Source organism: Callospermophilus lateralis, chromosome 6 (assembly GCF_048772815.1).
Source record: "Callospermophilus lateralis isolate mCalLat2 chromosome 6, mCalLat2.hap1, whole genome shotgun sequence".
NCBI lineage: Eukaryota > Metazoa > Chordata > Mammalia > Rodentia > Sciuridae > Callospermophilus > Callospermophilus lateralis.
Window position 1 is genome coordinate 125,562,542 of NC_135310.1, and position 17,523 is coordinate 125,580,064.

Consider the following 17,523-nt stretch of genomic DNA (forward strand, 5'->3'; position numbering starts at 1 on the left):
TACACACTGCAGTGGCCCTCGTCAAGACCAGATAATACAAAAGGACATGGAAGTCCCATCAATGAACAATATTATAATAAGGAGGAGTCTGGGCTGGTGATGTAGACTCAATACCAGAGTTCAGAGCATCAGAGGAGTGTTCTGACATGGGATAAAAGTACTCTTGACCCAGACTCTGAGTTCCATGGAAACTGTGTGAAGCAAAATTAAAATATGAATAAAAGCAATGTTTACATGTGGTCTTGAGGCAACAGGGAGTGCCCTGCCAGGGTGGCAGTGGTGTTTAAGACTTTTAGAACAGGAGGCTTGGTTGGGTCCAAATACTATGGACTATAAGATGTCTGTATTACTGGGATTTCAGCAAATGCTAATGATAAGGCTCCCCTTGTGTCAGGGGTGAGGAACTGGGCTCAACAGGACTGAGACTTCCATTGCTGTGTTCCACCACTAGAGCAAGGCATTGGCCCTGAAGAGAGCAGAGGGTGGCACACATGTAGCCCATTCATGAGTGCTGCCTGTGTCTTGGTTTTCTCTTCCCAGTTGTTACTGGGAGACAAGGAATAAGAATGGATCCATGACAGGGTTAAGCAATGCTGGTGGTCCGTGGGAGTTTTATTTGGGGTAAGAGAAATTTAGGGAGATAAGATTATTTTTTTTCTTAGTTTGGTATACTTGTCTTTGCTATCATAATTTAGGTATTACAAAACAATGTTGAGGTCACCACATTGGAAATTTGGCTAATGGAATTCTATAACAAAAGTGAATAAAAACGTTCTTTGAAAATATCTTTTTTCCCAAGATAGTCATATGAAGTCATGAAAAATGAGACTCCATAGGCAACAGAGCAGAAGCATGTTTTAAGAAATTTTATCTGAAGCCCAAGTTTTATTTGAAGCAAAAACTCTGTTAAAAAAAACTGTAGAAGAAATTTTTCATTTGCTTTAAAAACTATTTGTAGGCATTCTGGAAACACTCTTATGAGGGCAAAAGAAATTAGGGTCTAAACATTCAATAAGACAGAAGAATGATTTATTTGGAGAAGAGGTTATATTACTATACCATTGAAAAGGCTGACATTAAGTAGAATTACAAGCAACAGTGTATTTTTGTGAGGGTGTTACATGTTCAATGCTAAATTGTTATGTGAACCATACAGATTGTGATCTTTGAATAACCATGACATATCTTATAAATGCAGTCACCAAAATCTTATTAAAATTAGAGACACAAGATTCAGTTCCCATTTGCTATGCCCTGCTTTAAGATGCGAAGCCTTGACATAACCACATCCCAATCAGCATAAGCTCCCTACAGATGGAGAGTTATCTCAGTTCCTGCTTCATACTTCGTCAGCCGTGAAGTAAGCGCCAATTACCAAAAGTAATCACATCACCTAAATGAAAGAATTTTTTTCCATTATGAATAATTTGTGTTTAAATGATTTACAAAGCAGGCAAATATAACAGGCAAAACCCCACTGCTACTCAGTTCATATCAATAAACAGCACATTTATTTCTTTACCCAAAACTGCACATTTCTGGTCACACTAATCAACCTCTAGATGCAAACTGCTTTATACCTTGACACTTAAATCACATAGCCTGTGGACACCTTAATAATTCTTTTTTTTTAAAGAGAGAGTGAGAGAGGGAGAGAGAGAGAGAGAATTTTAATATTTATTTTTTTTAGTTATCAGCTGACACAACATCTTTGTTTGTATGTGGTGCTGAGGATCGAACCCGGGGCCACACGCATGCCAGGCGAGCGTGCTACCGCTTGAGCCACATCCCAGCCCCCACCTTAATAATTCTTACTTGGAAGATTTGCTCTGTGTAAAGCTTTTTATTATTTTTGACTGCTTGTCACTTATCTCATAATTAGGAAATTGTTCACCTAGTTGAACAGTTTCAAATCATTATAAAGACAGTGATATTCTTATTTGGTCTTTTATGGACTTTATTTTTAAGATTCATAGGAACTCTAAAAAGAGAATTACCCTTTCATACGTGAGAACATCAAAATTTTAACAAGTTGATGGATTTGCCCAAAACTGCATTGCCTTCCCATGGTAAACCTGGATTCCAACTATTTTCCCCCATGGTGTTTCAGTTTACATGTTGCCACTCTTAAAAAATCAACCTGCTTTTACTGCGTGGGTTTATGGTGATTTCTAGTCTTTTATTATGCCAAAGTTCAATTTTAAAAATAATTTCCACCATGCATGGTGGTGTACTCAGGTAGTCTCAGCTTCTTGGAGGACTGAGATAGGAGGCTCACTTGAATTCAGAAGTTTCAGACTCATCATGAGAAAAAGTAAGAAAGACAGATAAAGAAAAAAGAAAAGAAATAAAAACAATTACAGTAAAATGAATCTTCCATTTGGCCAAATCAAGAGCAGAGAAAAATTATGCCTTTCACTATAGATAACAAAAGCCTTAAGTTCAAGAGAGTCATTGTACAATATGGTATCTATAGCTAATAACAATGTACTATATTCTTGAAAGTTGCCAAGAAAGTAGACTTTGTGTTCCTACTGTAAAAAAATCATACCTATGTGAGATAATGCATATATTCATTAGAATGATTTATCCATTCCATAATATATACATGCTTAAAAGCAACATGTATATGACAAATATACACAATTTTGTTTGTCAATTAAACACAAATAAATAAAAAAGACTAAATTGTGGAGGCACTTCACTTAGCAGAGATGGTCTAGGAAAAAAAAATCAGTGTTTTTTGTGCCTTTATATCAAGTAGCTAGAGTACTCCAAGTACTATTTTATTCCAGGCAATACTATCTCTGCCCATAAGTTTTAGAAATAAACTTTACTTAAGTGTTTTATGATTGGCATTATGAGGACATATTTATCTACCAGGATAGGAAAATAAAGTAGAAGGCTCAGCTTGTATTGATAGGCTATTAGGATAGAAAATAAAAAACACCAGACTTAATATCAGACAGAAGGTTTCATTTGGACCAGAGTTTCTTTCGAGTAGCAGAGGTGGGAGCCAGGAGGCTGCTGTTTAAGCAAGTCAGCTGTTCACCAAGATTCTACTGTAAAACTATTCTGGATATCATTCTTCATGGGTAAAGTTGGAGAAAAATCCAATTTTTTACTTTTTTGAAAAAATGTCCCTACTGACCTGGATTCATCTTGAAGACAAACTTGTTTTCTTTGCTGTTCATGAGATCAACAAACTCTTTTAGAACAGTAAAAAAGGCTGAACTCTCTCAACAGGTACATCAAATATTGTGTCTCTAGTTACATTGTTGAAGTTGATGCGAACCACTTGGCCTTTGTCATCTAACCTGTTGAAGAGAAAAAAATAACGTAATTCATGACATATCTATTTACATTTATAAGGGTCAAGATATTAAATTTACATGTGGTACAATGTATTCCTTCATGTTTTTCATTCATTCATTTAATAAGTGTTTTTAGAAATCTCACTACAAAAATGCTAGGAGGGATTATACTAAAATTAAAATGTTACTGATATATTCAAGTCAACATTTTGTTATGCTTAGTGAAATTTATTTGTTGTTCTTTAAAATAGGCTTTACATATTAAAATCTCAAGCAGTGAGTTTATAGGTCAGTTACTTTTTGTATTTTATCTAATTGGGGTCCTAATATTTTATTGGGGGAGTGGGGCAGGAAGAAAGTTTTATTCTTTAAAAGCTTGACATATATGGTTCTTATTTAATGCCTAGTTTGGAGATGGGGGAAAGTGAAGAATAGAGGAAAGAAGAGACTAGCCTGAGAACATTCTTCCTATCTACCTCTCTATACCACATGTCTTAGTCTGGAGACCTTTAGAAGATTGGTACTGTATCTCACTTAATGTTGTATTCCCAGCTCTCAACATAAAGCCTGGACATAAGAGTTGGTAAATAAACATTTGTTGCATCTGTATATTTTTCATGCTTTGGGGGAGTACTGAAGTCTCTTTAGTACCTTGGAAGATTCTAATGTTGTGATTTCTCTACCTTTTCTTATAACATGGACTGTGATCATGAAAATGCAAGATAACACAACTTTCAATGTAAGAAAAGATAACAAACTTTCTGAAGTTTGGACTATGCTGGTTATAATTAGCAAGACTTGGACATCACTTACATACAGAGGCAAAAAGCGTAGATTTTTTTCTGTGTGTGTATACAGTTTTTGTTTTTGGCTTATTGGGAAGGTAGACTTTCAGCCAGACCTTCAGTATCAAGAAACTCCCAACTTTTATTTTCCCTTTAGGTAGAAACAGTAAGTATGAATGAAAATAGGAGAGAAAGTGGTCCAGGATGGTGACATATTGCTTAGTATTACTTCCTAAAGAAGTGTCCCCAGGGGACAAACCCAGGGGCTAGTAATGGTAGCCAACAGCTGAGTGAAGCCCACACCTGGTGGATCAGACCAAAAAAAATTGTTTCATTTGCTTGGACATGGAGAACTTGTGTTGGGTCTGGGCTGAACTTAGGTGACTGGTCACACAGAGAGTGAACCATTATCAATGTCAGGATACAGAAGGAAGGATGCAATTGACTACTAGAGAAGACATTAATCTCAGGATTGAAGAGTTAGAGGAAGTGGGGGGCTGAAACCTTAAGGATCAACCTAAAATGCAAAATTGGTTCTTAATAAGCAGGAAATTCCTTTACAGAACAACGGAATAAAAGGAAGCATCTAATGCAAACTTTCATGCAGAGGAAGGGTAAAATGTCATAAAAGATGAGAATAATTACCTATATATTTAGCTGTGAACAAAGGACAAATGTTTAAAAATAAACCAGCAACAAGATGACAGTGAACCAATCTTGGCAAATCATCATCAGTGATGCCAACAAGAACCCGAAATAAGGATCATAGATATCTCCCGCAGTCCCAGTTGCCGCTATGAATATTTCCCGTTACTCTTGCAGGGAGATGGGATGTTTTATGGAACTTCTTGCTTTTACTGGAGGAGTGTCTCTATGGTATTATCTATTGTATCACATTTTATGAGAGAATCTGTAGGAAAAAATTATTTCAGACTTTAGAAGCAATTTGACTCTTATAACTGATTATATTCTTTCTTCGCTTTGGTTTCTAGGTTGGATCTGAAATATAAAACTATTATCAGTAAATTGTTGACATTTATAAAATGAAAATTATAGCAAGCTCAAATAAACTTTGCATTTTCACTGATAGGCATTTTGGTAAGTGCTTCCATTTATTAACTCTAGACTTCCTACTTCATCATAAATTATTGATAAGTGGCAGGTATTCTTTTTTTAAGAAACTAAATCAGCAAGGGGAAGTCATTGAATAAGTGGTTGCATAGATAGCAAATAAAATACTTATATTCACATGAGTAAACTTGCAATCAATAGGATTGATTAATTCCACTATTATTTTTTGCACCAGTTTCTTCATTAATTTATTTTTATTGTATTGAATTGTTACTGATTCTTTTAGCAGCCTGAGAAACTCTTTTGTACTAGGAAGGATATGAAAATTTCAAAAGAATTTAAAAGTTTAACTACAAGAAAATTCAATTAACCCAAACACTCAGGAGATATCTCAGAAGCCCTCATTAACTAAAACTCTTGTTTTCTCTCTTGTTGTTAAAAATGTATTTTTAAATGGATTAATGTTAAACACTTTATTCTCTCCATGGATATCCCTGAGACCTTGCAAATGGCCAAATTTTGGATTGTATTACAAAATATATCAAAGCCAAGTCATGATTTGGTTGATGGACATTCAGTTAATCTCATTCAATAACTAAGTTTCTTGCTTCACTTCTCTTAGAGAATCTGCAATTATTTTAGGTCTTAACAAAAATTTTTATTTTCATGGATTTTTAAAATTTAAATTTATTTCAACTCATACATAAAACATAAAAATTAAAAATTATACATTAATAGGGTAACAATGTTTTGATACATTTATATACATGTGTAATGTATATATTAAAGTCATCTATCTCTTGATGATAAAAGTTATCATTTTAAAGGGACTGTTTAGACAATTAAAACTGTAATAGTATGCTAAGAAGCTTGAGTTATTTCTTCTCTTTCTCCCCTCAATGGCTGAGTTCTCAGAGAACACCTCAGCTTCACTGTGATCTAGAATATATTCCTGAGGATTGTCTTTCCTTCATAACTCTTATCCAAACTATCAGGAAAATAATCTTTTTCCCTGAAAAATATATCCTTTTCAACATGGCCATTACTGTCACTTGGACCACTCATGTTCAGGGTGCCATCATCTCTACAGGGAGCCCTAGCAGTAGTTTCCTGCCTCATCTTCCTTCTCCTGTTCTTTCTTGCTCTATTTTATACTATGTTCAACACCATAGCCAGAGGATCTACATCACGCATAACTAAATTCAAATGTCTTTCCTTTGGTCAAAACCTTATGACAGCTCCCTATTTCACTCAGAATAAGAACCTAGGTGTTTCTAGTTATTAACAACACTACGGATGAGTTGACCCCATCTGACTTCCTCTTCTAACACACTTCCCTTCTCTCAGCTCTGGTTGTTTCTTGGAACTCTCTAGACATGTTCTTGAAGATTTCTTAGGACTCTTGCTTTAGCACTTTCTAGAAAACTCCTTCACTTCTTTAAGTCTTTGCTCAAATCTTTCCCTTACTACATTATTGAATGATGAAAATTTTATCCGTGCTAAGTCTTTGGTCCTACAGATTCCCTTAATCTTGATCTACTTTTCCTTTCTTCCCCCTTAAGCCTGTAATAGTTTTTAATATTCATTATGATTTGCTTATTTATTTCAAAATTTCAAATTCTCCCCTTCCCCACTAGAACTCAAGCTGTGTGAGAGCAGGCATCTTTATTTTGTCCACTGGCATATCCCAAGTACTAAGAAGAATGTCTGGCCTCAGTAACTATTTGTTGATGAATAAATGAAGGCTGTATATAAAAATACGATAATGAAACTGTGTTCTATAGATTTGATTATCTACTAAATGAATTTATTTCCGTATATAGCTATTACTTTAAAAAGAATACAAATTTAATTCTAAAATCAGAAATACCCCCAAATTAACTGAAGTCTCTTTGAATACATAATGTCCTAGAGACACAATCTAAGATAATTCTTGAATAAAATGATAAATTATAGCCTTAGTGGGTACTTGTAAAAATTATGATAAAATCATTTTAAAAGAATAAAGACACAATATTCTCTGTTAGGAATATATGATTTTTGTCGACTTAGCACCTTTTGAGGAAGAGTCTGTTTCAATCTCAGTCCATGAAGTTCAAACAAGGCTGACCCTGCTCTACAGATCAGCATGTGGTCCTGGCACAGCCACCTAGAATTCTCCAACTTTGGCCACGGCATTTGCTTCAAGGATAGATATAGACATAAGTTGGACAAGGAGTCATCTACCTTTGTCACAGTTGTGCAGGAAAAAGTACACTCCTTGTGCTATGATTGTCAGTTCCAAGGTAATGCACACCTGGAGCTTCTGAGGATCATCTTTAAAAAGGAGTCAATATGGGGTGGGGAAGGGTAGAGGAAAATTCCAGATGACAATGTGTAACTCCTGGATCTACCTATTTTAAGTTATGTCCTTTCACTTTTGGTTAGTACAATCACATTGACTAAGACTATGTAGAACTAAAACTTTTTAAAATGAAGTGCACATTAAATCTTATTTTTCCTCTAATATTAATAGACTATTTAAGGTAATTTGATTAAAAATTCATTCAACTATGCAAAGATTCTTTTTTCCCTTTTGACTTAAAAGATAGATTAAACAAAAAAAAAATAGCTTTGCAGTTAAAGCATTCTACTGTTTAAGCATTAGATTAATGAAGAGTTTGCTGTCATTTGTTTTATTGCAATGAGAAATTCATAAATAATACTCACTCTATAATTTTGTGTTTAGATTGTACAGAGAAATCACAGTAATCCACTCCAATGTCTGTAAAGTCCACAAAGATGGAAGACAAAATCTGGAATGCCCGAGAATTTTTTCCTTGAGCTTTGGCACACATTAAACCCATCTACAATTTCTGAATCACCCTCTGTGACAGTTTGTTTTATGCAGTGCAGAAGCTGAACCTGAAAGAAGAAATGAAGAAATAGAGTTTAAAATAATAGCATTTTACTATTTTTGATTTAAATATTCAAAAAGATATGCACAAATTAAAATCAATGAAATTTGTTTTTATATCTGTTCTCTGACATCAGCAGAGAAAGAGGGTGGGGACAAAAAGGATAGTTATGATCAATACTGTATAGTTCAAACCTGTTATAATTGAAGACATGGACATAGAAATGATAATGTTCACTAGTAAGCAAAAGGCACAGGTCATAAGAGCTGTAGAGAGTGAACTCTTGATCCTGGAGCAGGCAGGAAAGGCCAGAAGAAGAAGTGGTATTTAAGCTGGGCAAAGGGCAATAGATAAGATTTTGTATGTACAAACTAGACTTGAGAGTGCAAATAGGAACAGAGATGATGTGCGTGCAAAAGTGCACAGTTCACTCAGTAACAAACAGTTTTGCAGTGGCACAGGGTTATAAATGGAAAGAGAAGATCAGGTTGAAACATTATTTGGAGTTTCATGGAGAGTCTTAAATGTTAGATAAAAAATTTCTGTTCTTTCTGTTGGGAATTATTGAATATGGATGCAATATAGAAATGACCTGAAAAAATTAGCCCAGTGGTGTTACAGTAAATGAATTATTTTGAGGAGGAAACAGGCCAATAGTAGCTACTTGAGAGTCTAAGGCCATAATTCAGATGTAAGGATAAGAAGGGAAGGAAGTGGGGTGGGAGTCTGAGGGATGGATAAGCTCCAACACACTGAGAATGAGAAAGCCATGCTATTAAGTACTAATAAATTTTATTAAGATTTTTGGGAAAATGTTCAATATTATTTCATTTTGAAAACTAAATCATAGTAAAAATTTAAAGATACTTTTTAGTGGATCTTTTCATTGGTTTTGTGATGCCTTTCAGTAAGTCATAATGGATGGGTGATTTTGAGTATTTAAATTTAGACCCTGGTTTTCTGTTGAAAGAAACTAATAGCATTGAATTGCAAAACCTCATTCTCACTGAGTGAATAAAATACTGCTTCTCTTCCAAACCTAATATACAAGTTTCCCCAGTTTTTATAATTTTATAAATAATTTATTCTAAAATTGAAATGGTATCATATATATTACTACACATAAGAATCCTTAGAATTTGATAGTTTTATATTCATTTTGCAGGTGGAGAGACTGAGATATAGAGGTGTCAAAACTGGCTAGCTAATAAGAATTTGGATAAAATGTGGAAAAGCTGGTATTCAAACTTTGGCCTATTTGCCTAAAAACATGTATACAGCAAGTCTTTTATTTACAAAGAGAAAAATCCCTTTATAAAATACTCTTAGTTATTCAGTATTGTGTGGTATATATATATATATATATATATATATATATATATATATATATATATATATGTGCTTTAAAATATCCATACTTATTTATTGATGTTGGAAGATAACTGGTCTAAATTAATAATGGTTCAATATTTAAATTGATGGCATTTTTTTTCTTTCTTGGTACTTGGGGGTGGAACCCCAGGGAACTATACTACTGAGCCACATCCTCAGCCCTTTTATTTTTTTATATGTATCTTATTTACAGACTAGGTCTTGCTGAGTTACTTAGGGCCTTGCTAAGTTCCTGAGGCTGGCTTTGAACTAGTCATCCCCCTGCCTCAGCCTCCTGAGCCACTGGGATTACAGGAGTGTGCCACCATAGCCAACTTTATGCAATTTTTTTATGCTTAAAAAATACATGCATGGAGCTGGGGATGTGGCTCAAGCGGTAGCGTGCTCGCCTGGCATAAGTGTGGCCCTGGTTCGATCCTCAGCAACATATAGAAACAAAGATGTTGTGTCCGCCAAAAACTATTAAAAAAAATATTAAAATTCTCTCTCTTTCCCTCTCTCTCTCTTTCACTCTCTCTTTTTAAAAAAATACATGCATAAGCTGATCAAGTTGCTTAAGAAAATCATCTCACAAGGGCCATGAGGGACAATGCAGTATGATGAAAAAGAAAAGGAAATGGAAAAGTCCATCAAACTCTCAATGGCAAAATAATAGCATAATTTTATTTTGGAGAGAATTGGAGGATTCTTGAGATTCTTTTCAGTTTCATCATAAATGAACTCACAGAATATTTCCAATATCAGTTTTTTAAAAGGTTAGCTGATGTTTTTACACAAGCAAGGCCAACTAACATTTTCTTTCATGTAGTTAAATTTTTAATACAATCTTATGACAGGAAAATGATGATGGAACCTGATACCCTCACCACTAATTCAAATTTGTAGAAAACCAAATTTTATTTCATTTGAGTCATTCAGAATTAAAAAAAATATTTTCTTTTAAAGTGTTTCTTTATGGCAGCATGTGACTTTTGGCCCAGAGAAAAATAGTGAGCAAAGTAATATCTGTGTTTCATTAAAGATGTGTCTTATTATGTCCCACCCCATTGGATCCAAATCCATCAAACTGCATGCTCAAGAGGAAACTAATTACCCAAGTCATTTCATCTCTAATTAAAATGACATTTTAATAAACTTTTATTTGATAAACATTTTACTATAAATCATTTAATTATCTTTCTAATTTCTTTTCTAATTTTTATGGAAAAGCTCAAATAAAAAAGAAAAAATAAATAAACATTCAAAATGGAAGTTTGAACAATAGTATAAGCAGGTATTCATATTTTTTTCTTTTATCAGAATCACAAGTTTGAGCAGAGCCTGGGCAACTCAGGCTCTATTCAAAAAATAAAATAAAAGTTGGGAAAACAGCACTGTGATAGAGCATCCTTGGGTTTAATTCCTAGTATTGTAATTATACTAAAATTATAGTAAAAATCTATCAAGTCATTTATGTAATTTTAGACCTTTGTTGCACTTTGCTTATATAGAGAGTATCTGTTATGTCTATATTATGTGCAAAATGATGTATGAAGTTTTGAGATAGAGAAAGGTATGATTCAGTCCTTGTCTTTGAAGAGTTTGTAAAGTGTGACAATATATACAAATAATCTATCACATTACATTATATCACATTATACAATTATGATAATTATAAATTCCAACTCAGAAGCTCTATGATGTGATAATAAACTAGATGGAAATCTAGGTTCAAGTTCAAATTCCCCATGAATCACCCTATAAAAGTTTTTACCCTTGTACTTCATTTCCCCATTTTACATAAAAGTCACAATCATGTTAACCTTAAAGGAATATTAAGAGTGATCATATAAAGAAAGACAAATCGAAATGCTTTGAAAAGCATAACTTTCTATGAAAATGTCAAAAATTCCTTTGTACTTCAGGAAAATTTATGACATCATTTAATCAATTTTTCTTAGGCTTTCAATTTTAACCCAGAAACAAAACGTGAAGTCATAAAATACAGAAGGTAATTTAAAAATCTGAAACAGAATCTTCAGTTTTCTCGTCTCATTCTTCAAGTTTTATTCTATCCAACCTCTCTAACTGATCTCTGAAAGGTGAGTTGAGCTGATTAGTTTGGCTTTTAATAACAGGGTTTCAGAAAAATAACTCAGAACCATATTTTGAATAAATCACATTGTTGTGTCTCCTCTGTTAACTCCCACTCAAAAAGGTGACTATAGGAGTCATTTTCCTGTCATCATTTAGTTCAATGAAATCATGTGGATTTATTTTTTCCAATCAACGAAATAATTTAAAACGTGGTTAAACTCTATACTCGCTTAGCTAATATTGGCAAGAACATTGGGTAGCAACCAGGGCACAGAGAAAATATGATGAAAAAAAGGGATTAATTTTGGTTTTGGCCCATTTCTCCCTTATTAATTTGAGAATTGTCCAGATTTTCATTTATCTTTGAAGATACAGATTTCTGTGTGGTTATTTCATTTAGTCCAGTTCAGCTTTAAAAATAGGCAAAGAACATATATTTTTTTAAAAAAACATATTGTCCTGACCATTTGTGTTTTAATTTAGTAAATGGTGATTTTGTAAAAATATATTTGGTTTACTAAAATGATAATTTTGTGAAGATGTAAAGGAAGAGTGTCTGCTCAGAAATTCCTCTGGGGCCTTCGTGGTTCTACATGAGCACCTCCTTCTTTGAGAGGAAATTTTATTAGTGAGATAGAAGATGGTTTCCAAAAATAGCATGAGTATTCTGTCCCTTATCTTTGAATCCCGTTATTATGCATGTTCACAGCTCCTTCCTTGAGTTGACTACTTCCTCATTTCTTGAATCTGGGCAAGACTTGTGGTTTGCTTAGACCAATAACACACAGCAGAATAAACACTGCACAAATAATAGCCCAGGCTTCAGGAATCCTTGCATACTTTGGCTCTTTCTCTGAACATTGTGTAAGTTGCCATGGGCAAAAGCCTGGGCTTGCTTGTGGAGGATAGTAGACCAAGTGGAGCAGAAAAGCCATCCTAGATGAAGTCACCAGCCCTTAGCCAACTCATCAGCTGAGTTAATCTGCAAATAAGAACTTCTCAGCAGAACACAGCCTGAATAGCAAGAATGGGCTAAGTACGTGGGTGCTCCTTTTAGCCATTAAGTTAGGGAGTGGGTTTTCATGTAGCAGTAACTGATAAAAATGACAGCCATGTCACACTGTGGGAGAACACCATCTTGTGTTCCCTGATTTCATTTTCTTTTTTTAACTCTCTTACTGGGGATATATATATATATATAAACAAAAAGACACCAGGTTATACTGCTGTCTTAAACAAATCCGTCATGGCAAAGCAAAAAGTGCCAATAATTATTTCCAGGAAGAAAAAAATTAATATTTTTTTAAAAGATACATGAAAATGTCTTATCCCTTAGCAATTCTGATATTCAGAATTCAGGCATATGAATGATGTGTTTGGATTGTGTTTGAAGAAAAAAAAATTACATATGACAAATTAGCTCGTGAAATATGTAATCTTATACACTCAAAATATAGGAGGATTTGGTCCTTGGCCTTCTTTGTGGAAAATATGTTGAAGCTCACCTTACCCCAGGTGGATGGTGGAGGGCTGGATAATCCGTGTGAAAGCTTAGCTTCCCAGTTGTGTAAGCCACTTTGTTTGCATCAATTTTGTCTTGCACTTGCCAAGTATGTCTGTAAAATACAAGAAACATATGTTTAAGTAGACTGTGTTAGAATGAATTATATATATATATATATATATATATTGGAAAAAAAATCTTTATTCAGGCCAAGTGCAGTGGTGCATGCCTATAATCCTCGAAGCTCTGGAAGCTGAGATAGGAGAATCTTGAGTTCAAAGCCAGCCTCAGTAAAAAGCAAGGCGCTGAACAACTCAGTGAGACCTCATCTCTAAATAAATACAAAATAGTGCTAGGGATGTGGCTCAGAGGTTGAGAACCCCGGAGTTCAATCCCCAGAACTAAAAAAAAACAGAAACAAAAACAAAAAAACAAAATTTCATTCACAGATGGACACATGATCCCCTTGGTTTTGGTGCATGTCACCCAGGGGCAGGACCCCTTGCCTAGTATTCCACCTATATCCTACAACCTGGCAAATCTCCTTAACCCTGCATGTTCACTCTGCCTTTTCCTGTCAGAGTTTGTATTGATTCTCCAGAATTCAAACATCCAATGCAAGTTCTAGGCTTGCCAACTACTGCCATAGTTGAGTTTTCTGTTCTGATCCTGTTGCTCTCATTTCACTGCTTGCCTTAAGCTTTTCTGCCTTTTCTTTTCTTAATTTCCTATCTACCTAGACCCACTAGTCAAAGCACAGCTTAAGTGCCAACTCTTTCATGGTATAGATTCTAGAAACTCAGTTTTTAAATTTAACCTGGACTAGCTTCAAATTGTCTTAGACAATTTATAATTTCTGAACTTCAGTTTATATATTTGTATAGTAAAATAGTTATAAACTTCAAAGGGCTGCTACAGCAAATAGACAAGTTCTATGTTTGACACATAAGAGATGCTCTTTAGGACTTTCTGTCCTTTTTTCACTTCCTGTTTACTTAACATTTACCTCCCACTCCTTGGGATTCTCCATGTATGTTTATTTGACTCATTTATTGGAACTGAAGTTGTTTGGTGTTTTGTGACAATAGTTTCAATTTTAAAAGAGTTATCACTCTGATTCTATTTTGATGTATAATAACATAATTCTGCTTTGTCTTCTGGGTTTTAAATTCACTAAGTGCAAAACCAAGTTTTGCTCTTCTCCTATTAGCTAATCCAGTCCCTATGCTAAAACAGGGAACCAATAAATATTGACAGAATGAGCATAAGAAGGGGCACAGGGTGACTTTTCTGAGCCTTCATTTTCCTAGGGTAAAAGGTAAGGGTAGGTTAAGGATGACCACAGGAGGGTGGGAAGAGATAAAACAGTCAAGTTGACACCTTCCTCCTTCTTCCTCCAGGGACACAACCTAAAATGTCCTCCCACATATGGAACTATTTTTCTTAATGAGCAAAAGTAGAGCTTCTTCCCTGTTATCCAGGTCTGAGAATGAAACTGGTTATTTTGTTCTGCTTTACTCATTTAAAATTAGAAAGGATAAGTTAGTATGTTTCACCAAAGGTCAAATGGCCATCCATATGTGGCCATAAACTATAATAAGACTAAGTGGAGGGAAATAGGAGTATATATAGCCAGTTGCAACCCATTTTAAGTAGGAGTCAGGCAATCCATTATATTGCAGTGACTGTAGCCAAGAAATACATGTTCTCTATGAGGTTCATGTAATTCTATAGCCCATATAAAATACAGCTCCAGACTGTTGTCAACATTGGCATTTTTAGAATTACCAACATGTAGCAAAAGATTTAAAGAGATCAAAAACATAACTTCATCAAATTATAAAATGTATAATATCTTTTGACTAAGTCAACAATGCTGTTGACAATATCAGCAGAAAATGACTATTCAGATTTTCTTTACAAAAGTGATGATGGTTTTGCATCAGTCAACCTACACTTTTTTTCATGATTTTCCCTGTGATTAAGGATGGAGTTTTGCTACAGCTAAGAGCTGGCTGAGATCCAGGGCTCAGACTTCAGGCAGAGAACAGATATTTTCTTTGTTTGACTTTAATTGGCTTCTACAGGGATGAGGCTTGGAACTTGGCTTCATCAGAACTCCCCTGGCCTCCGTAGATAATAGTTAGGGGACGATAAGTATTTTCCAGCCCTAGAGTGTCTTAGGCATAGTAGGAGGTGTGTAGCTCAAAAGTATGTGCTCACATAATCTGATACATCCTAGGAGGGGAGCTCATCAATTCCAACCATAAAACATTCTAATGGTTATAGCATGAGTTTGGAAAACCCCTTAAAATGTTATCCAGTCTTCCTTTCTACATCCTTGTAGAAATTAATCATGGCAAACAGTATGATGTCTATTGTCTGTGACTCTTCAGTTTTTACTTATCCATCCCAAACCTAAATCTCCAAGAAAATTCAGGAAAAAATACAAAGTAAACACACATGATGCAATGACCTGTGTAGAAATTATTTTTAAAGCCTACTTGTGGGGTCTTAATAAGATGATGCACATATATATGAGCTTCTCATTATAGACAGATTCTAATGGTTTTTTTTTCCCACTTTTTTATGGTGCTGGGGATTAAACCCAAGGCCTGTGCATGCAAGGCAAGCACTCTACCAACTGAGCTATATTCCCAGCCCTTTTCCTCCACTCTTTAATTGGTGCATTATAGTTGTAAATAATGATGAAATTTGTTGTTACATATCTGTATATGCACACAATGTAATAATATAATTTGGCCAATATCACTCCCCAGAACTTTCTAATGTTCTTCTAGGTAAAGCAAGAACCCAAGAAGATGACTGAGAATTGCCATTATTAGAGCAGTTTTAAAACTGAAGAGACAACTCAATATGACATCATAATCCAGTGGTATAGACTTGGTTGCTATTGTGCTAATGTGGTAATTGCATGTTTTATTTGCAAGTATTCCTGCTTTAACTAAAGATACCTAAGTGGTTCTTGTCATTCACAACATTTTATTAAAACACTTGCTTTAGGGTTTTTAGTAACATTTATTTCTTCAAGAATTCTATTAAAACTTCTTGTACTTTATTGATTTTTAGAGAATATGTTGTTGGGTTGTCTTGAATGCTAATCTACTAGATGTACCCAAACACAGATGTCTGGTCATAGATATTCATGATATCAATAGTGTTTTGGGAAAAATTTGAATTCTTTAGTGCTTATGGAATATTTTAATATTGTTTTTACTGGATTTGTTCTTTATATCTTTTTACAGTCTTTTGGTTATGGTTTGCACTTGGAAAATCATGTTGAATTAATTTGTAAACTTTTTTGTAATAAATTTTATGTGACAAGATGCTCTATGTATGCAAACCTGGATTTATTATTACCAGCAAACATAACCTCCAATAAACCTACTGCAAACTCTTATGAGATTGTGAAAGATTCCTTATTTTGAATATTGTTATTCCATTGGAACCAAAACAGAATGCCCATATGCTATTTTTAAATTTCAAAATGGATAATGATTCTCTAGCTAAAGTTTAAAAAAGAATTTTAAAACTACATGTGGAAAGAAATATTATATTGCAGATTAAAGTTGTAACATTTGCATCTGAACTACCAGATATAGTCAGTCATTCACCAGAGCTCCAGGTATCTATTTTTTTCCATTATCATTTATTATACACCTACAATGAGCTAGAAACTGGGGATCCAGAAATAAATAGAAGAGACACAGTGATTACAATATCCAGAAATTACTTGGAAATCTACTTGGAAGACAAGTTGATGTAATTTATCTTCCCAAGCTAAAGAACCAAGTGTTATATGAGTGAAGAAATAAAGAATAAATGGCGTTCTGAAGATGGAGTAGATTTACCTCCGCAGGAGAAATAGAAGGTAGGAAGGCCCACTGCCTCTGAAAGCAAATGAGAGAAGTCCAATAGAGTGTGGTCAGGGTTTGCTCTATGACTATTCGTGGCTTCTGTTCATATTTCTGTTTCCCTTGTTGTGCTATAAAATCTTACAAAACAACTCATTACTTTACGGAATTGGGTTCAAACATTTTCTTTATCTGGTAGTATTTAACCCACTGCCAAAATGTGTTGATTGAAGACATGCATGCTATAATTGTAAATTGCATTATTTTACATTATTTTACTGGTTGTTTATAAACTGTAATCTTAATCAGTGATATATTTTGAGTGTATGGATATCAGAAATAATTTCTTTTATCAATAATTGTTATTGTCTCCATTCTAAGGAAGTATTTTAGATTTTTTTTGTTTTTATATCAGTACATGGCAAAATTTATAGAGTCCTGTTTTAAAAGGTTCCAGTTCTACTTATATTAGAGATAATATTTTACATTGATTCATATCTGAAAAATAACGGCTTTATACAATTTTAGGCTCAGAGTTAGTACCCTCAAATAAAAGGTACAAACACAAAAATAACGTTTCTGATGTTTAGTGTTGCTCGATTCAACCCA

General features: G+C 34.2%; 1 pseudogene; it reads right to left on the minus strand.

Moving 5' to 3' along the window:
• Window positions 1–1,233: 1,233 nt before the first annotated feature.
• Window positions 1,234–13,171, minus strand: LOC143402037 (gamma-butyrobetaine dioxygenase-like; annotated as a pseudogene).
• Between the last annotated feature and the right edge of the window lie 4,352 nt (window positions 13,172–17,523).